The sequence below is a fragment of the Triturus cristatus genome, chromosome 1_1, assembly GCF_964204655.1.
Source record: "Triturus cristatus chromosome 1_1, aTriCri1.1, whole genome shotgun sequence".
NCBI lineage: Eukaryota > Metazoa > Chordata > Amphibia > Caudata > Salamandridae > Triturus > Triturus cristatus.
Window position 1 is genome coordinate 95,599,311 of NC_140579.1, and position 22,479 is coordinate 95,621,789.

A 22,479-nucleotide genomic window follows, 5' to 3' on the forward strand; every position below is an offset into this window, starting at 1 on the left:
CACCTGAATTGCTCTCTCTCCCTGCAACACTTTGGGCTACGGGTCCAAATGATGTTGGTTGTCTTGAGATCCCACCCTATGTTGTTACCCTCAAACCCAATGCTAAATTGCCACGCATCTCTCAATACAAAATTCCCAATGATGGTGAAAGAGCACTTTTTGCTATTATTTATGATTTGGTTCAGAAGGGTGTGGTCGAGGAGAGAAGGGGAAATGTATGCAATAGTCCTGTTCTTCCGGTTCTTAAACGCACTGATCCTTCTCAGCCTCCTGTTTATCGCTTTGTTATTGATCTCCGGGAGGTTAATAAAATTGTTGTACCGCAGTTTCCTGTTGTTCGAGATATCACTGCCCTGTTAACTATGATACCTGCCTCGGCAGATTGGTTTTCTGTTATCGATCTGAAAAGTTCTTTCTTCAGCATCCCCATTGCTGAAGAGAGTAGGGATATTTTTGGCTTCTCTTTAGGAGGCAGAAGTTTCCGGTTCAAGCGCGCACCCCAAGGCTATTGTGAAAGTCCCTCCATCTAGAGCCAAGCTCTGAAATGCCAGCTTGATGCTTTTCCTTTGCTGCCAGGTGCTACCCTTATTCAGTATGTGGATGATTTATTAATTGCTGCTGATTCAGAGGATATTTGCAAAAACGTGACTATTGCACTACTGCGTCACTTGTCTGACCTTCACCATAAGATTTCACCTTCTAAATTACAATATGCCCGCCAAGAGGTTACCTATCTAGGTCATCTCTTGTCGAAGGAGGGAAGGCGACTGACCCCAGAACGTATTCAAGCAATTGCACAAATGTCTGTGCCATCCACACAAAGAGAAGTGCGTGCCTTTCTGGGCATTACCTCTTATTGTAGACAATGGATTCCAAATTTTTCTTTGTTGGTTAAACCTTTGTTGGCACTCACTTTGAAAGACACACCCCAACCCCTTCTTTGGACTGATGAATGTCAGAAGAGTTTTTCTGATTTACGTGCTGCTCTGTGCTCTGCTCCTGTGTTGGGTACTCCGGATTACAGTAAGCCCTTCATGCTCTATGTCCATGAAAGAGAGGGTTGTGCGTTGTCAGTCTTGACACAACGATTTGGAGACAAGCAGCGGCCATGTGCTTACTTTTCGGCTACATTAGATCCAGTAGCCAAGGCATTGCCTAGTTGTCTTAAAGCTACAGCAGCAGCAGCAATTTCTATTCATCAATCTGCTGGAGTGGTGCTTGATAACGCTCTTATTGTCATGGTACCACATGCAGTGGATACCTTGCTAAATAGGCCAAAAACGCAGCATCTTACAAGCGCTCGCTTGTCTGGGTATGAACTGATGCTCTTGGCTAGTCATGTGCACATCAAACGATGTAACACTTTAAATCCAGCCACATTGTTACCTCTTCCAGAAGAGAAAGGTATTCAGGAACAACATGATTGATTTCTCCGTACTGAGGAGGAGACAAAAGGTGGGATTGATTTGAAAGATACACCACTAATGGACCCGGATGGGATCCTATGGGTGGATGGCTCTTGTTTTAAACTCCCTAATGGTGAAACAACTTCAACTTACGCTGTTACCACCTTGCATACAATTGTGGAGACAGCACGCATCAGACATAATTCAGCTCAGGCGGCTGAACTGATAGCTTTGACCAGAGCATGTGTGTTATCTAAGGGGGAAGAGAGTGAATGTATATACCGACAGCCAGTATGCGTTTGGTGTGGCACATAGCTTTGGACGTTTGTGGAAGGAAAGAGGATTCTTTACCTCCCACGGTACCAAAATACAGCATGGTCAGTTGGTAACTGATCTTCTTGAGTCACTTGCTTTGCCTACCCAGATAGCAATCATAAAGTGTAGTGCACATAAGAGAATTACTGATGATGTTGGTCGTGGGAATGCTTTTGCGGATGAGGTAGCGAAAGAAACAGCCAGAGATGCTATGAGTCGCATGTATGTTGCGGGCCCTGCAAATTGGGTCAAGGAAAATGGAATGTGTGAGGATACAATAGAAAGTGTGAGATCGATTCAAGGAGAGGCTACAGAGAAAGAGTTGAGTAAGTGGAAAGAGAGTACAGGAATGTTAGACGCGATGGGATGTTGGATAGAATTGTCAGAACATCAGCGTTGGCTGTTACCAGATGCCTATGTACTGCCTGTAGTTGCTATGGCACATGGTCCAGCCCACATCAGTGCGAAAGGAATATGTAAGCTTCTGGCTCCAGTGTGGCTGAACGAAGGGATTCCAAAATGTGCAGATAATTTAGTGAAGCATTGTATCATTTGCTTGATGTACAATCCGGGAAAGGGAACCCCAACTCCAGCAGGTCATTTTGGTCCCCCAACATATCCTTTTGAGGTGTTGCAAATTGATTATATTCACATGGAACGATGCAACAATCTCAAATATGTTTTGGTGGTGGTGTGTGCCTTCTCCAGATGGATAGAAGCCTACCCCCTGAAAGACAACACTGCTTTGTCCACTGCCAAAGTTCTTCTGAAAGAGTTCTTCCCTAGGTTTAGTTTGCCGCGCATTGTCTGGAGTGACAATGGAAGTGAATTCGTGGGCCAAATTATGAAAAAAGTTTGTGCCGGCCTTGGTATCGTCCAAAAGTTCCACGCGGCGAATCATCCCCAATCAGGTTTGGAAGAGTGCTATAACGGCACTCTCAAACTTAAGCTTGCAAAGGTACAGGCTAGCACGGGACTTGCCTGGCCCGATGCTTTACCTTTGGCTCTCCTATCCATTAGAACAGCTGTACATTCTCGTTTGGGACTCGAGGTTGTTTTTGGGCACCCGGCTAATGTTTGGGGAGTTCCTCGCCCTAAAAAGTATTCTGACATACAGTATCCAATGCTGATTTATTATTTGCATGACCTCACCACTAAATTACGTGTTCTCCGCCAACAGGTTCGAGACGCTTTACCAGAGGCCTCCACAGACCCAGGTCATTCTATCCAACCGGGAGACTGGGTCTGTGTGAAAATTTTTCAGAGGACAAGGAATTTGGAGCCTCGTTGGAAGGCGCCTCGACAGGTTCTTCTAGTCACGCATACAGCAGTGAAGGTCGAAGGAAAAAGAACTGGATCCATGGCGTGCACTGCAAAAAGGTGCCCTTGCCCTTGCCTTTTGACCAGTGGGTCCGTAAGGGTGTAGGTGATTTTGAAGGCAAAAGGATTCCTCGGTTTGTACCTTTCAGTAGTGCACACCTAGATGGAGCTCTGTCTGAAAAAGAAGATGACGACGTTTTACAAGAAGCAGTACCGCCACATCTTCGATTGAACACTACAGATCCACAGACACTATTTCAGGACCAAACTGTACTGAACAGAACTCGATATAATTTAAGGCCTAGACTGGTCAAGGACACCTGAAATTTTCATCTCATTTATGACATGTATCATCTGTCCAGGTTGCAGGGTCACGGTAGGAGTCTTGGTTTGTGACCTGTATAGTGGCTAGGCCCCCAGGACTTGCAGTGTCATAGGACGGCTAATAATCACAGCCAAGTGAGTAAGGAAGATTGCCGTGAGCAACAATTTTAGAGGATGGATGTCAAATTGGAAAAGAATAATAAGAAGGAAGAGATGAAAAAGAGATATTGTAAATAAGTGTACAGTCAATATGGCATAACATTGTGTGTTCTTGTTTTCTAGAATCTTATTGGCTTGTATAGGTTGGATTGTTCATGTTATGCAGCACAAATCTGTCCCTACTTCTATTTCTTTGCCTTTTTATTCTACTAGCTCACCACATCAATTATATACGCTTCCCCAACATGAACTAATCAGGAGAACAGAATATGTTAACAATTCATTTGTCCAGTTATTGCACCAACACCAATTGGTAGTCAACACAACCGACTGTTGGGTGTGTGGACTTATGCCTCATACCACCGAAAAAGGGATGCCATATTTAGCCCTTCCATTTTCCTATGAAGGTTCCGCTTGGGCCTATTTTGTAATGTTTTCAAATGCATATCAGAACCGATTTAGACGTCCAGCTGGTTCATATGGTAGTGGACAAGATTTTAGTCATAGTTCTCTGATAAAAGGAATAGTGGCTATGGCTAGAATCGTGGAGAATGGTAAGATTCCCGTTGATGAGAAACGGACATACGATGTTTGGAACGTGACTCTTTACGCCACTAGCCTTACAGATAGGAGTAGACAGGGAAAATCTCCACCAATTTGGACTGTGCCTCATCGAGGTAACTTTTGTTTACAAATAAATGGCCAGACTACTGACACTGGACAAGGAAAGAGTGTTTGTTCCCATACGTACATTCACACATCTCAGAATTCACCACAGTTAGTGCCATCCCAGGGCACGTATTTTGTCTGCCACGATAGAGCCTACACGTGGCTACCGACGGATTTTTCAGGAACATGCTATATAGCCTTTCTTCTCCCCCCTACATATACTGCTCCTTCGGGACATCACAGAAACAGATATGGCAGAGGGATTATTGATTCTAAAGACACGGCAGGACAAGAGGGAGGTGATTTCCTTAAAGGATTTCTTCCTTTTTGGGGCCCAATGGCCAACAGTAGAAACATAAGACAATTGGTTTGTGTTGTTGAGACTACCATAGATGTCACTGTGGGAGCCTTGAGCAATCTCACAGCTGAACTTTAGGCGGATCGTCTCATGACATTGCAGAACCGGATTGCTTTGGATGTTATTCTTGCAGATCGTGGTGGAGTTTGTAAATTGATCGGATCTAGCTGTTGCATTTATATACCTGACGACGCCCCTACGGTATACCAAGCCATCTCCAAATTACATGTGATCTCCGAGTCGATTCATCAGGACGAAGGAGATTGGTCTTTGTTGGAATGGTTTTGGGGATTACTGTCCAAATGGGGATGGAAGGTATTAACATTCCTTGGAGTGATTTTGGCCATTATTTTTTCCTGTTGTCTCTGTATGCAGTGTGGCCCCGCCATCTGTGGTCTTTGTGCCACTATGTGTGTCCCAAGGCCTGTGCCACGGAAGACGGAGAGCATTAAAATGATGTTGCAGCAACAGCTTGATGACCTCATGTCCATTGACGTCGACTCAGATTAAAATTAGTCTGTGTGTCTTGCCTGAGTAATGGCAAAAGGAGGGTCTGAGGTAATTCAGTTTCCGATCTCGTTCGTATTTAGCCACCATTTTGTGTCTTTCTGCCATTTTGTGTTGCCCTCACTCAGGCGGCACGGTGAACGAAGAGTTGTTTTTCCTCATCCTACTGCAACGTGTCAAATAACCTCCTGCCTCTGTTTATAGCTGGTGTCAGAGTCTGGCCGACTCCACTAATCCTCGTCTGGTCTGACTGATCCCTGTTTCAACTATCTGTTGGTTCGCACCATTCTTTCCTGACTTTATCTTATCCTCTGGCCTTCGCTATTCTTTACTCGTATTCTCTCATTTCACAACTGTCCTCTGGGCCATACAAATGTGTCCTGCCACCTGCAAGTCGACTTATAAACACTACCACTGATTAACTTGTGGGGAAGGGTGACAAACTCTGTTGGGAGAGCAGTCTCCTAAGAACATACCGAGTGTACTTCTGGGACAACTGTACTTAGCTGCAGCTAATAAACTCTATCTTCTACGCCTAACGGAGTGTCCCGTGTCTCTGTTCGACAAAGCAGGTGAACTCAGGAGATTAAGGCGTGCCCACCGCCGCCAGGCCCCTAAGGTCTTGGTTCTTCAATACCAATGCTGCCCTTCAGCGGCTTGATGAGAAATGGTCCAATCTAGAATCTAAGGTATCGGCGGTGGAGCAGAGGATCAGTGACGCTCAGGATATCTTCCCAAGGGTTGAAGCTATGTCCAAAGAAATAGCTCTCCTCAAACAGCAGACAGAGGACTTGGAAAATCGTAACCAAAGCAACAACCTTAGGATTTATGGTATTCCTGAAGGGGAGGAGGGTCTTGAAATGCTCACCTTTCTCAAACTTCATTTACGTAAAATAGTTGTCCTTAAGGAAAACACCTCACTTAACCTGCAACTAGCTCACCCTATTGGTCCCAGGCCTGGCGGACCTCCCTCTGCATCATCAGTCAATCGTCCCAGTGGGATTATCATCCTATTTTTGGAATACACTGAGTTGTTAATGGTTTTGTCTGCGGTCAAGCAGAGGAAGCAGATGTTGTGGTCTGGCCAAAAAATCTTTTTCTCTCAGGATGTATCCCGCGCTACTGCTGCTCGACGTAAGGAGTTCCTCTCATTTCGTCCTGCTCTTCGTTCCATGAACGCTAGATATGGCCTTGTCCATTCCTGTTTTTTTAAAGTTACTCACAAGGAAAGGTCTTACTCTTTTGACCGCCCAGAGGACTTAAGACAGTTTATTCTTCATCACAAAGGAAAGGAGATGGAGCTCGGGAAAACATGAATATGACTCCTACGCCAACGACACCCAGCTGATCCTCTCCCTCGCCAAGGACCCAGCCACACCAAATCCAACCTCCACAAGGGAATGAAGGCCGTCGCAGACTGGATGAAGACTAGCCGTCTGAAGCTGAAATCGGACAAGACAGAGGTCCTCGTACTCGGATCCACTCCCTCAGCATGGGAGGACTCATGGTGGCCGGCCTTGCTGGGAGCCGCCCCGACACCCACCAACCACGCACGCAACCTGGGTTTCATCCTGGACTCCACGCTCTCTATGACCCGACAAGTCAACGCTGTTTCCTCCTCCTGCTTCAACACCCTCCACATGCTCCGAAAGATCTTCAGATGGAGCCCCACCGAAACCAGAAGGACGGTCACCCAAGCACTCGCCAGCAGCAAGCTGGATTACGGCAACGCAGGAGCCTCGGCCAAACTCCAGAAGAGACTCCAGCGCATACAAAATGCCTTCCGCACGCCTCATCCTCGGACTCCCTCGCCACAGCCACATCACCACCCACCTTACAGACCTACACTGGCTCCCGGTCAACAAGAGGATCACATTCAAGCTCCTCACACACGCGCACAAAGCACTCCACAACGCCAGACCAGCATACCTCAACGAATGACTGTCCTTCTACACCCCGAACCGCCAGCTTCGCTCCGCCGACCTCACCCTTGCCGCCGTCCCACGCATCCGCCGAATGACCACCGGCGGCAGATCGTTCTCCCACCTCGCCACTAAGACGTGGAATACCCTCGCCGCACACCTGCGGCAGACCCAGGACCTGCTGACCTTCAGGAAACTCCTTAAGACCTGGCTGTTCGACCAGTAGCTGCTCCCCCCCTTAGCGCCTTGAGACCCTCACGGGTGAGTAGCACGCTCTACAAATGTACTGATTGATTGATTGACTGCTATACTATCTTATATTTGTTGCTCAGCTTTGACTGCTGCGTTTTAGCTAAATTTTGGCTTACCCTCTCTCATTTTACAGGTTTTTGAGTGTTTTTGCCTCATTCATGCCTTTATCCGTGTTTCTTTATTTGCGTATGTTTTATATTTAGTGCTTGCATTGGTCCTTATTCGTCTTCACAACTACTGGCTTATTAACAGTTGTTTAGTTTTCTCTTTCCACAGATATGTCCTGTATAGTTTGGATACCCCTCCCTGATGTTTATCTCCTCATGGTGCCTTCCCTCATACTCCCATTGTTTATTACTCTCCGTGTTTTGGTAAGTGTTCCTTTCTTCTTAATTGTTTGAGCACTTCTTATTTCGTTCTCTTTTGGATTTCTTGCTTTGTGTTACTCTGTTCCATTACGCTGATGTTTTGAAGGCCGCACCTTATTATACCTTTTCTCTTTTTGTGATGTTTTTGGTCTTTGCCATTTATCTCTGACTTTGCTGTATCTCGTCAGTCTTCTCTTCGCGGCTCCTCACCTCTTCATGCTACTTTTCTTTCTCTGGTAATATGTTTTTCTCTTTTTGACTGAAGCTCTTTTGGTTCCTGTCAACTGTTTTTCTTCTACCATTTCCCCCTTCTTGCTTCTTTCCTCCTCTCTCCTTCATTTCTTCTCTTTTTTCTGCTCTTTTCTTTGTTCCTTAAATCTCTTCAGCATGCCTTCTCTGATTACCTCCACTTCTGTCTTTTTTCAATTTCATTACTATTTCTCTATTCCTCCTCCATATTGGTCTCTAATACGCACTTTCGTGCATATTGCTCTACAAGTTTCTATGTGTTTATTTATCAGTTGTATAAGTTACAAATTGCATATTTTGTTGCTTAACGTTTTCTCCTTTTACCATGTCTGATAATGTTCGTATAGTTTCATGGAATGTGAAGGGACTGTGTAATCCTGTTAAGAAGCAGAGGGTTCTTACTCACCTGTCTAGGCTACAATGTAAAATAGCAATGCTCCAGGAGACTCACCTTAATCAAAGTGATATTAATGCTCTTAAAAAGCAATGGTTGGGCCATGTTTACTGTTCCCCGGCTAAAGACAGGAAAAATGGAGTGGTTACTTTATTTATTTCATAAGTCCCTCTCTCTTGTTTCAAAGAAGGAGGAGAGGGACGTTGACGCTAGATGGCTTCTTCTACATCTCACTATAAATGGTTCCCCTACCTCCCTTCTTAATATATACGGCCCTACTGGTGTCAATTCACAATTTTGGCTGGCGATGTCACGTACTCTTCATTCATGTCCTGACGCTAATCTACTGGTGGGTGGGGACTGCAATCAAATCATGGACCCTTTCACGGATATAAAGTCCAACACTAGATGCATTCCCAAAAAATGTAAAAAAACTTTCATGATTGCAATTCACTCTAGGGGATTGGTGGATGCTTGGAGGTTATTTCATCCGGACACACTAGAATACACTTTTTATTCTCCTACTCACAACTCTTCATCTAGAATAGACTACATTTTTTTGAGTCCCCATCTCCTTCCTAACCTAATCAATGCTGATATTGGGTCTATTCGAATTCCCGACCATGCACCGGTTTTGATTAATTTAGATCTCCCTTCCGAGCCATCCAATCTGCGCAAATGGCGTTTTAATAATTACTTACTTAAGGACCATCGTTTTCTGGAACGTTTTAAAGAGTTTTTCTTAGATTTCTTCCTTATGAACGCAAACCCTGATATCCCTTTCCACACTATCTGGGATGCCTTCTAGGCGACAGCCAGAGGATTCATTATTGACTATGTTGCGGTTAAAAAGAAACAATGTATGAAGGACTCCGCTTCCTTATTAGCCTCCATTAAGCATCTTGAACACGCCTACTTTACTTCTAATAGTGAAGATACACTTAAGAAATTAATTCAGGCTAAACTTTGTTTTAATAGAAAATTGACTGAGGAGGCTTCTGGGGCCCTACTTAAGGTTACCAGAGCTGGTAAGTTACTTGCGAACTACTTGAAGGTAAAACCCCAAAGATCTAAAATAGGTAAAATTACTGATGATAGTGGTGTTGATCATTTCAGGGACGAAGAAATACTAAATTGTTTTACAGATTTTTCTAAGACACTTTACACCCCAGAATCTTCTCCTTCGGATGATGCATTGGATTCTTTTTTGATGCGCTACCTCCTCATTGCTCTTCCTCCTCTGATTGCTCCTTATTAGAAAATGATCTATCCCTTTGTGAACTTAAGTCAGCCCTCGCTCTATTACCAAAGTATAAATCCCCTGGTCCAAATGGTTTCACCGCTGAATTTTACTCATGTTCTTCCTCACCTTTTATCTCTATTCCAACATTTTATTTCTCACAAAGAGGCTCTTAGCTTCTTTCTTGAAGCTATGATTTGTTTAATTCCTAAGAAGGGCAAGAATCCCTCTTCTTGAGCTAACTATCATCCAATTTCTTTAATTAATTTAGACTGCAAGATCTTCGCTAAGGTTCTCTCTCTTCGTATTAATAAAGTTATTCCTGATTTGATTGGTTATGAACAGACAGGGTTTGTCATGGATAGAATATTCTCAGATAATTCTAGAACTTTTTAAAATATTATACATCTTGCTTCTAAAAGTTCCTCTCCTGATGCGGCTATCAACCCAGATGCGGAGAAGGCCTTTGACCGCATTCACTGGCTTTTTATGATGCGCGCACTTAGGTGGCATGGCTTTGGCCCTGTTATTTATCTCTTATCGCTTTGTTATATTCTTCTCCTACTACCTCGATTCTGTTAATGGATTTCAATCTCCCTATTTTACTCTTCAACGAGGCACTCATCAAGGTTGTCCCTTGTCACCTTTGCTTTTTATTTTGTCTCTTGAACCTTTTCTTCACTCCCTAAGACATCCTTCTGCTTTTCGGGGCTTTACACATAAATCTATTGAAGTCAAGTTCACTGCTCATGCAGACGATATTTTTTTATATCTTTCTGATCCTTCTACTTCTTTACCCTCTTTTATTGATCTTTTATCTTCTTATGCTGCCCTGCCCGGCTATAAATTAAACTTTTCTAAATCTGAAATCCTTCCATTAAATAAAAACTGTTCAAGAAGTATGTTCGAAGGGACAGATTTCAAATGGACTACCAATTGCATTAGTTGTCTGGGGATATAATATTCTTCTTCAGTGGTCAAAACAGTTCAACTCAATTTGGATGATGTTCTACTAAAGATATCTGGCATGGCAGAGAAATAGTCTCCTTTATTTCTGTCTTGGTGGGGCAGGTGGGATACCTCTAAGATGAGGATGCTTCCTGCAATTAATTTTTATTTGTCCATGTTCACAGTACGACTTCCTCTAAAATTCTTTAAAACTCTTAATGGCATTCTGAGTAAATTCCTTTGGAATAACCGGAAAGCTCGCATCTCTTTGTCTGCTTTGTCTGCTCCTAAAGATAGGGGTGGGGTTATCTTTTCCAATTTCCATCAATACCATTCCTGCTTTTTAATCCGTCAGGTTCTGCCTTATCTCTCTTCTTTGGATGACCCACCTGTATCCGTATGGTATAAATTGGAGGAGTCCGTTATTCACCCACTTCCCTTTTCCTCACTAGCTAGTTTTACTCATTCTTCTCGCTCGTTTCTATCCCCTACTATTCCACAACTCATATCGACCCTTTATCCGGTGCTTTCAAAATCGCATTCACCTTTATAGACATTCCTGGACTCCTCTATCTGGCATAATAAGTCCATTAAAATTTCTAATTGTACTATTTTCTGGAGGGACAGGATTGCCAAAGAGATTATTTGGGTTAAACACCTAATGCAGAATATGCAGTTTTTGTCTTTCCAGGAAAGTCAATCTAAGTTTGGTCTTCCCGTCACTTCCCTCCGTAAGTTTGAATCTTTAAGATTGATTTCAATTCAACAGTTCTCTTATCTCCGAGTCTCCCTCCTCTTCATCTGACCCTCCGTTAGAACCATTACCTACTTCCCCTTCTGTCCGGGCTTCCCACCTATATAAATATCTTCATTTTTCTCTACCCACTCGCCCCAAAAGCAAAATTGAACTTTTATGGAAAAATGATTTACAACGTACTCTTTCTATACACACTTGGAATTCTATTTGGGCTCGGATTCACCGCACTTCATGCAAGGCTAGCACCACTCAAACTCTCTATTATTTTTATCAGAGATTATTTTTATCCCCACTAGCTGTCTCCAAATTCAGTTCTGACTAATCTCCTAATTGTTGGTCCTGTAAGAATACACCTGGCACATACATGCATTCCTTTTTTCTTTGCCATTTGCTCAACTAATTTCCCTTTTGATATCTACTCAATATTTCTGGGCAGAAATTCCCTACATTGGCTGGGTGCTCGCAAATTGGGCTCATTTGTTGATTTGTCCATTGCAATTGCTATTCAAGTGATTACATCCAATTGGAAAGACGCCTCCAAGGTTTCTTTTGCTGCTTGGTGGAATCTTCTATGCCATCATCACAGGCTTGATAGAGCTTCTGTAACTACCTCGCAGCAACTTCTTCGAAAAGAAGCCTTTTGGTCCCCCCTTACCGATTACATATCCTCCTCAGCATTTCGTACCAAAGATAGTAATTATGTTTTTCAGCCGCCGTGAGTACTGTGTTTGTTATTCCTTTACAACTGTTCATATTTTACTGACAATATATTGTTATTGCAATTTTATATTGTTTATTGATGGAAATTTCTTATCAGAATATTTGATAAGGTTGTTGATACCCTTTATCTTTCTTCCTTTTTTCCTTTCTTTCTCCTCTTTCCTTTCCTTTTTTATCTCCTTTCTCCCTTCTCTCTTTTCTTTCATCCCCGCTCTAATCTTAAAAAATTTAAAGTAAAAATGCTAATTTACTATGGTACACTTTTGTCTATCTCTGCTCTTAACATTGGTATTTGTGCTTGATTATGTTCGATATATCAAGCTTTCATCCTTTGTTTCTCATGTATTTTTTTTATTATCCTCTGTAACTGTTTTTATGATTACTATTATTAATTCGGTACCCTGCTCTCTTTTGAATGTTTCAATAAAGCTTTCTAAACTCAAAAGAAAAAGTTAATTAGGTGAAAACTGCTGAGTGTTCATAAACTCTATTTATTAACCTCTGCTGACTTTGTGCTAAAATTTACAAAGAAGAACTCTCTCGTTTTTAGGTTTTGCCGTTGCCTGAGATGGCACATGTGTTACATGCACTCCAGCTTGCGAGAGAAATTGTATATAACAAGGGGCTTGCAGATTTCCCATTAAATACCATTTATTGGCTTCACTGTCATGCTCATTTGCTGCCTTCCAATTGGGCAGCTGATGCCGGCTTCACTTCCTCTGCTTTCAGCTGGAGCATGGAACAAGTACTGATTGCCTCAGCTTGACTGCTGACCTTCCACTGATCTAGTTGCAATAGAGGTACTATTTTTATGATTTTTTCTTCATCGCCTGTCATCCTTGTCCATGTCGTTTCTTCTCTACCACCCGCCACTATCCATGTTGGTTCTTCCCACTTCTATACCCATTATCCATGTTGCCTCTTCCTTTTCCTACCCCGCCCTTGTCTGTGTCGCTTCCTCCCTTCCCACTCTCTACCCTCAAGTTGTCCATATTAACCAACCCCCACCTGTCATAAGTAAATAAAGCCCTGCGACAGCCAGGGCTGGCTGCATTGTAGAGGGTTTTTTTTTTTGCCCTATTGCCTTTTTCCTATCACGCTCCCTCCCTCTCATTCTCAGTGTTGTTCGTTCCTTCCCACCCTCCCTTCTATTGTCCTTGTTGCTCACCCCCATTAGCCATTAGAAAAAAAATGCTATGATGCGGCCAGCGGTGACTGCATCATAGCTCTTTTTAAAAATAACTTTTACAATGCTGCACAACGGCCGCGCTGCTTTGTAATATGTCTAAAATACACTGCCAAAGCTAATAGCTCTTGAATAGGCAAGACCAATTGGCTTTCAAATCAAATCAGGTGTTTTTTAAGCTCAACTACTCACCCGTAAGGGTCTCAAGGTGCTGGAGGTGAGGGGAGGGGGTTCGCAGGTTCAAGTCCATCAAGGAGGAGATATGTCAAAGAGCCAGGTTTTGAGGTTTCTTGTGAAGATGGGGAGCGATGTTGTCTGTCTGAGGTGGAGCGTAAGGTTGTTCCAGGCTCTGGCCACGTGGAAGGAGAATGAGCGGCCTCCCGATCTGGTTTTTCTGGTGCGGGGGACCACTGCATAGGAGAGCTGGGCTGATCATAGGGTCCTTTGGGGTGTGTGAAATTTGAGTCGGCTGTTCAGGTATGCTGGCCCGGTGTCATGGAGGGCCTTGTGTTCGTGGGTTAGCATCTAGAAGGTGACTCTAGCTTCGATGGGGAGCCAGTGGAGTGTTTGCAGGTGCTGGGAGATGTGGCAGTGTCTTGGCAGGTTGAGGACCAGTCTTCCGGCGGCGTTTTGGATGTTCTGTAGCTTGCGAGTGAGGTTTTTGTTTATTCCGGCATAGAGTGCATTGCCGTAGTATTAGGGTGCGGTGAGAGACTGTGTCGAACGCCGCTTAGAGGTCGAGGAGGATGAGGGCTTCTGTTTCTCCTTTTTGTCCAGTAAGGTACGGATGTCGTCTGTTGCGGCGAGGAGGGCGGTTTCCGTACTGTGTGTTTTTTCTGAAGCTGGATTGGGAGGAGTCGAGGATGTTGTGCTCTTCAATGAATGTGGTGATTTGGCTGTTGATGGCTTTCTCGATGACTTTCGCTGGGAACGGGAGTAGAGAGATGGGTCTGTAGTTTTTGTGGTCGGTGAGGTCTGCCGAGGGTTTCTTCAGGAGGTGGTTGATCTCAGCATGTTTCCAGTTGTCAGGGAACAAGGCGGTTGCCAGGGAGCGGTTGATGGTGTGGCAAAGCATGGGTGCGATGATGTCGGCGGCTCTGTTGAAAATGTGGTGGGGGCAGGGGTCCGGGGGGGTCCCGGATTGGATTGACTTCATCGTCTTCAGTGTGTCTTCGGTGGTGAGGGCTGTCCAGTTGTCGATCGCTGGCTTCAGGGTGTCGGGGGAGGTTGGTGAGGGTTCAGTGTGTTGGTTGTCTTCGTTGAAGTTGTCGTAGATGCTCTTGATTTTGTGGTGGAAAAAGGTGCTGAGTTTGTCGCAGAGGTCTTGTGAGGGAGGGATGTCGGTGGACTCGCTAGTGGGTTGGGCGAACTCCTTGATGATGTTGAAGAGTTTTTTGCTGTTGTGTGCATGAGTGGAGATTCTGTCTTCAATCGCTTTTTTCCTCGTTTTTCTGATGAGTTGGTGGTGGGCGTTGGTGGCGGCTCTGAAGTTGTTGTGGGCTTCTGTGGATTTGGTGTTCCTCCAGGCCTTTTCGAGGTGGCGGCAAGTGCTTCTGGACTCTCGAAGTTCAGTGGTGAACCATCTAGCTTTCTTGGCGTGGGTGTTGTTGTTTTTCTTGAGGGGGCTATGGTGTTGGCGCTGTCGGAGAGCCATCTGTGCAGGGTTCGGGCTGCAGTGTTGGCGTCGTCGTTTTCCACGATGGTTGGGGTGGAGTTGCTGAGTGATGAGGTTAGCTGGTCATTGGTGATTCTGGTCCAGTTTCTTTGTGGGAGCAGGTGCTGGTGTCTGTGGATGGTGGGTATTCTGAAGGTGAAGTGAACGCATCGATGGTCAGTCCATGAGAGTTTGGTGTGGCTGAAGGTGATAGGGTTTACTGTTGTGAAGAGGGGGTCAAGGGTGTGTCCTGCTGAGTGTGTGGGTTCGGTCACGATCTGGCGGAGTCCAATGTTGTGGACGTTGTTCAGGAGGGATGTGGTGCTGGGTCCAGTTGGTTGTCGTGGTGGAAGTTGAGGTCTCCCAGTAGGGTGTAGTTGGTGGACACGTTGGCATGCGGGGAGATGATGTCCGTGATGGAGTTGGCGAAAATCCCGCAGGGTCCAGGGGGTCGGGAGATGAGGGTTCCTCGGAGGGTGGTGGTGGGGCTGGCCAGTATCTTGAAGTGAAGGTGTTCCATCAGGTCTGTGGGCTCGACGGGGAGTGTGCTCAGGCAGAGGGTGGACGATGGCGATTCCTCCTCCCAGGCGGGTGGGGCACTCCTTCCTGGAGATCTTGTATCCTTGGGGAATGGCGAGGGGGATGTCCGGTCCCGAGGTGGTGTTGGTCCAGGTTTCGGTAAAGAATGCTATGTCCGGGGTAGTGCTGTCGAGGAGGTCCCAGATTTCGGTGGCGTGTTTGTTGAGGGATCGGACGTTGAGGAGGATGCATTGCAGGGTCTTCGGGTTCGGTTGTGTTCTTGCGGGCGGATTGCGCTAGGTCAGTGGTCTTGGCAGTGCTGCAGGTGTGCCGGCAGCAGTGACAGCTGAAGGGTCCGTGAGTGTCGGCTGGTGATGCTAGCTTGCAGTTGTTGTTGTTGTTGCGGCCTGGGTTGAGAGCGCGGAGTGCCGCTGGGTTGGCTTTGGCAATGGTTGTTTAACAGGAAACTCATCTAGGTTACTACTTCTGTTTAACATTCAAATAACATTTACAAATAAGTTGTTTATTCTTATTCACTATATATTGAACTGTACGAGAATAGTTCCACTTGCATGTCTGTGTGTTCAAATCACTGTATATATTTTTAAAAATGCTTCAATCTGTGCAACATTCTCCTTACCTAAAATAACTGTCAAACTTGATGTTGAGTTAGAACCTAATAAAACTTGGTTTACTCAAACTTTAGGTAGATTGAAAAGAATTGTTAAAAAACAATAAATAAACAGTTATGAACTCACAACCAGTGGCTTAAATGCAGCAGTAGAGGGCAGGGCAAGTTGCATAAAAGGAGTCAGCTGCTTGTTCAAAGGCCTCAATAAGGTTTTTTGAAGAGAATTTGGACCAGGTTTATATGAATCAGGTTCCTTTTTAAATATTCAAATCTGTGCTCCACACACCACAACCTTCTGAACTGGCTGAGCTCAGACAACCACCAGGATTTCCGTTGATAAAACAATGGGCGCTATTTCCTCCACCAACAGCTTGATATCAAAGCTGAGCCTGAAAAGCAACCACCCTGCAAGGCCAATTGTGTCACCCAAGCCTGTCTTCAGCCCTGCCACTCCCTCAACCTACAAAGGATTTCGACAAAAACGTTGTTCCAGGATCACGCTCAAAGACACAGAATTTCAGGCAAAGTATCTTTGCATCACAGTGGAATGACGTCACCTGCACAAACTAAGAAAAGTGAGCTTTGCGCTGTTCGATTTGTGCATCGACGAACAGCGCCGTGCAAGGTTGCATTTACCTACATGATCATCTGGCGTGAGATCTTGGTTACGAAGTGAGTTCGATGATAATCCACCTCGCGCCTTGGTGTTTACTTTACACCTGCAAACGATGTCAGCTGGCGTTGAAGGTGGAATTACATCGAAAGGCAGGGGAATATATGAGAGAGAGAGATGGAGAGTGAGAGAAAAGAGACAGCAAGAGGGAGAACAAGAGATAGGGAGAGACAGACAGAGAGATGGAGAGGGAAAGTTAGAGAGAGAGAGGGAGAGAAAGAGAGAGAGAGAAGGAAAGTGAGACGCAGAGAGAGAGATGGAGAGGGAAAGTAAGAGAGGGAGAGAAAGAGCGAAAGAGAGAGAGAGGGAGAAGGAAAGTGAGACACAGAGAGAGATGGAGAGGGAACATCAGAGAGAGAGAGAGAGAGAGAGAGAGAGAGAGAGAGAGAGAGAGAGAGAGAGAGAGGGAGAGAAAGACGGAGAAGTAAAGTGACAGAGAGAGATGGAGAGGGAATGTTAGAGAGAAAGAGGGAGAGAAAGAGAGAGAGGGGAAGAAGGGAAGTGAGACACAGAGAGATAGATGGAGAGTGAGAGAAAAGAGACAGCAAGAGGGAGAACAAGAGAGAGGGAGAGACAGAGCGAGAGATGGAGAGGGAAAGTTAGAGAGAGAGAGAAAGAGAGAGGGAGAGAAAGAGAGATAGAAGGAAAGTGAGACAGAGAGAGAGAGATGGAGAGGGAAAGTAACAGAGAGAGAGAAAGAGGGAGAGAGAGAGAATGAAAGTGAGACAGAGAGAGAGAGATGGAGAGGGAACGTCAGAGAGAGAGAAAGAGAGAGAGGAAGAGAGGGAGAAGTAAAGTGACAGAGAGAGAGAGAGAGAAAGAGAGAGAGATGGAGTGGGAAAGTTAGAGAGAGAAAGAGGGAGAGAAAGAGAGAGAGAGAGGGAGAAGGAAAGTAAGAGAGAGAGAGAGAGATGGAGAGGGAAGTCAGAGAGATAGAGAGAGAGTGAGAGAGAGAAGGAGAAGGAAATTGAGAGAGAGAAAGAGAGAGGGAGAGAACGAGAGAGAGAGGGAAAAGGAGAAAGAGAAGGAAAGTGAGACAGAGAGAGAGAGGGAGAGAAGGAGAGTGAGAGAAAGAGAGAGAGGGAAAGGTAGAGAGAGGGATGTATGACGTTACAACGCACACTTTTACAACGCATGCACTTACAACGCATTTTTTACAACGCATAATCCATTACAACGCATGACATTACAACGCATGACACTACAACGCATTTTTAAAAAAATACCTTTACAACGCATTTCCATTACAACGCATACTACCTTTACAACGCATACCATTACAACACATAATATTAAATTACATTTAAGGTAAGTATTAGATAGTATAGGGGTAAAAGTTACTTTTCTAACTCCAGGGGGTGCAACAGTAGGGTAAGTGTTGGATAGTATAGGGGTAAAAATTACTATTCTAACTCCAGGGGGTGCAACAGTGGGGTAAGTGTTGGATAGTATAGGGGTAAAAATTACTATTCTAACTCCAGGGGGTGCAACAGTAGGGTAAGTGTTGGATAGTATAGGGGTAAAAATTACTATTCTAACTCCAGGGGGTGCAACAGTAGGGTAATTGTTGGATAGTATAGGGGTAAAAATTACTATTCTAACTCCAGGGGGTGCAACAGTAGGGTAAGTGTTGGATAGTATAGGGGTAAAAATTACTATTCTAACTCCAGGGGGTGCAACAGTAGGGTAAGTGTTGGATAGAATAGGGGTAAAAATTACTATTCTAACTCCAGGGGGTGCAACAGTAGGGTAAGTGTTGGATAGTATAGGGGTAAAAATTACTATTCTAACTCCAGGGGGTGCAACAGTAGGGTAAGTGTTGGATAGTATAGGGGTAAAAATTACTATTCTAACTCCAGGGGGTGCAACAGTAGGGTAAGTGTTGGATAGTATAGGGGTAAAAATTACTATTCTAACTCCAGGGGGTGCATCAGTAGGGTAAGTGTTGGATAGTATAGGGGTAAAAATTACTATTCTAACTCCAGGGGGTGCATCAGTGGGGTAAGTGTTGGATAGTATAGGGGTAAAAATTACTATTCTAACTCCAGGGGGTGCAACAGTAGGGTGAGTGTTGGATAGTATAGGGGTAAAAATTACTATTCTAACTCCAGGGGGTGCATCAGTAGGGTAAGTGTTGGATAGTATAGGGGTAAAAATTACTATTCTAACTCCAGGGGGTGCATCAGTGGGGTAAGTGTTGGATAGTATAGGGGTAAAAATTACTATTCTAACTCCAGGGGGTGCAACAGTAGGGTAAGTGTTGGATAGTGTAGTGTAATATTATGCGTTGTAATGGTATGCGTTGTAATGGTAGTATGCGTTGTAATGGAATGCGTTGTAAAGGTAGTTTTTAAAAATGCGTTGTAGTGTCATGCGTTGTAATGTCATGCGTTGTAATGGATTATGCGTTGTAAAAAATGCGTTGTAAAGGTAGTGCGTTGTAAAAGTTGCGTTGTAAAGGTTGTTCCCCAGAGAGAGAGAGAGAGAGAGACAGATACACAACTTGACTCTTCCAGTCACTGGTTTGTATATGCAATTGCAGCAGCATAATTTTGTCTCCACCCTTTCAAATCACAAATATGCAATGTTTACGTGCATTTAGCACATGTACTCTGTGTGCCCTAACATTATTAATGTAAAGCAGTGCACTTACATGTATTACTGAAGTGCATTCACTGTAGAGCTAGAGATTCATATACATTGTGTGCCTTAACATGAACTGCAGGCTTAGGAAATGTGATAAAACCATCCTTACATTCCAAAAGATTGTTTATCATTGAAATGAAAAAGATAATATAATGTGTGTACTAATGTTTCGCATTTGCATTTATAATGCAGTTCTTAGTCACATTGATACACATGTATGTAGAGTTATTTTACTTTATGAAAATGTAACATGAACCTAATGTACTCACGCTTTCTTTTACTTGTAAGTTGCACTTACACACGCATATTAATTGCGTACCACTGATTTCATATGCTAACTTGCCCTCACTAGGCCTGTAATCCTTTCTACATGAGATGCTGTTTTCCCATTTCTGCTTGCGTCTTTGCCTTGCAGGTACATTCATATGGTTTGTGAGTTTGGGAATAGATACAATACTGTATTAGTGATTGAGAGAGTGTCTGAGAAAAGGACCTTGACTAGGACCATGGAGAGCCGAAGCACAAACTGAAAGCTTCTGTTCACCAAGTTTAGCACGAACGGGAGCCAAGAACAATGTCGTTCACAGGTTTGGTCTGGGAAAATCTGCAAATGTTGCAGATCATAACGTGGGAATGGAAAGGGCAATTGGGACCCATAGGGCATTTCAGCACCGGCCCGACGAGGAGCACCGCCCTATGATGAAGCATGACATCCCCTTGTGGGGGGGTGTGGGGAGGTGAGGACAACATGAGACAGTCTAGTTGACTGTCCTCATGATCCTGGTCTAGACACAACTGTTTAGAATACTCTTTCTCCCTCCTTAGGAACAGAAGCCTAATTTTTGAGTCTTTGACTGACCCACAGGAGCACAGGCTCTGGACCTTCTAATCTAGCTCCCAGCGCCCCCGCCCCCTCTGTGTTCCACAGAGGAATCTAATTGATACGTTAGGTCACGGTCCCCTGGACGGTGAGAGGTTCAGGCCTCTATGGTTCCCCTTTGAATCTTTGCTGAAGTGTGGCAGAGGCTAGCACTTGTTCCCCTGTGCCCTAGAAGACTCTAGATTGAGCTTCTGCAAATCTGTCACCTTCCTGCATTTCCTTATTTTTTAGATCCCCTTAGATTTCAGAACCTTTATTGGTTCAGATCTGAGATTAGTGACTTTAGACTTTACTCATGTTGAGATGAGAGCATCAGAGACTCTTTACTGAGCAGCAAATGCTTTTACTCATTTTCTGAATTGCTGTGATTGAACTGCTCAATGGTCTTATTATGGTGCGCCTACATTTCTTTAGGAGATTGGGTAATACAGTTGTAATTCTGTATATGTACAGCATGGTATTGAGATTTGTTTACCTTAACCTGACGGCTAATTTGAAATAAAACCCTTCAACTTTATTCTCTGCTTTCTTATCCTCCTTGTGTGAACAAATGGGTTACACTGTAAATTTAATGTGTTGAATCCGTGCAAATGCCTTTATCCTCAGTCGACTAAGTAAAGGTCCACCGGATGACTATTGGTAAGAGGGTCGCCCAGAGCTGGATCGCAGGGTACTCGTGGGTAATGAGATATTTCTGTCTAGGAGCAGCCGCACAGCTGATGATGCAACACCTGATGTGACTCAAACGATGCACCAACACACCGTGCAATGATGACGGGTAGACTCGTTTGCTGCTACAAGAAATCACAGAAGCAACGACAGGAAATAAGCGACAGCAGGAATGATGTGCCCATTACCATAAGTACTGGCATGTCTGCTACGTCAAAGACAGAAAGTTCCAGACCGCTAATGTTTCCCCTGAGGAGGGAGAAAAGATCCAGAGCGTCAATCACAAGATAACCAGTTTCCAGAATCTTACAGGTGTGGTGGTAGAGGATGGGCTAGTAGCCATTCTTCAGACCTACAAGTCATTCAAATAAACCTTGGGCTTGTGACTGCCCTTGAAGAGATGGCAAACACCCATGTCACAGAGACAGATGGACATTAGGTGGGCCTTCAAGATAGTCCACTTCTTATGCCATAGATGCGAGATCCCTGTAGGTCTACACAACTCTATCAATAATGCCACCAGAAAACAGTCTAATAATAGCTGAACAAATCCTTAATTTTGCTTGTGCATAATTTTTTATATGCAGACATAATTGTGAATAATGCCTGAATTACATGACATTTGCAAAAGTTTCTTAATTTCACTTAACATGAAATTTTACATCAATGTTTCCACAAGGCTGGTTCAGGAAGAAAATGCCCTGTGGATCACATTTTCTGCTGGAACCTGTCTCCAGTGGTACCTCAAGTAACGCTCGCTCAGAAAAGTCATGCAGGATTCCAGTCCAAAATATTTAAGGCACATAGAGCAATTTTCCTGAAATTACAGGAAAAAAATTATACAGCATATACACAGGTCTATACTCAGGATAACGATTACCACACTCACAATGACAAAACAGAGGACAGTCAGACAAACTAAAGCCATCATTGTTCCTAAGAGGTTGTTGCATCACCTCTCCATGGTGCATGTGCTGGAAGTCATGCACCCTCCCCACCCCCACCAGGAATGTGTCTCAGCCGAGAAGGGGCACACAGTGTCCTCCATCCACTGGAGCAACCCACCTCCTAACATTGGAGTGCACAATGTGCAACATACAACAACCATGCCATGGACAATCTCTGGGAAAGCTAAAGAAGTCTATCCTCAGACAGGTCGAGGCATCAGACCTTGATTTGAGCATGAGAAAACAATGATGGTGCATACACTTGTGTTGTAGGCTTCTACTGCTGCGGTCATTGCATGTGCAAAGAATGTCACCTGCCAAGTTCTCAAGGTGTAACCCTAGTCATCTATGGTAGAGAAGCAGATTAAACATGTTGCCTTGGACCGCCAATTTACTCATAGGTTTTGATGGCCATGTAGTCCTGTTTACTTGTAGTTCTTGTCGAAACACACTCCTTTCAAAGCGTTGATTCATGGCACATTGCCTTAATATGCATGACTCTTGCGAACACATTAGGAATGGACTAGTTTTAAGGTCCTGAACATTAACTCTTCGTCAGCACCCATCTCTATAACTGACTGTACTCATTTTCCTCAACAACCTGAACTTCACCTGCTCTGCCACACGTGCTAGGGTTTATTCCAGCCCATCCATTACAATGGGATATTTTATAATCAACATGGCCACGTCCGCACAATGTCAAATATGTCACATGTCTGCCAAACTCTGAAGAACCCCCAAAGTTTCAAACGTGAACCAAGCACAC

At 44.3% G+C, this 22,479-nt stretch overlaps 1 protein-coding gene across 1 annotated transcript in view; it reads right to left on the reverse strand.

Annotated features, from left to right (window-relative positions):
* LOC146869601 (butyrophilin subfamily 3 member A2-like) overlaps positions 1-22,479 on the reverse strand; it is a 721,276-nt gene that overhangs the window by 331,941 nt on the left and 366,856 nt on the right. The window lies entirely within an intron of this gene.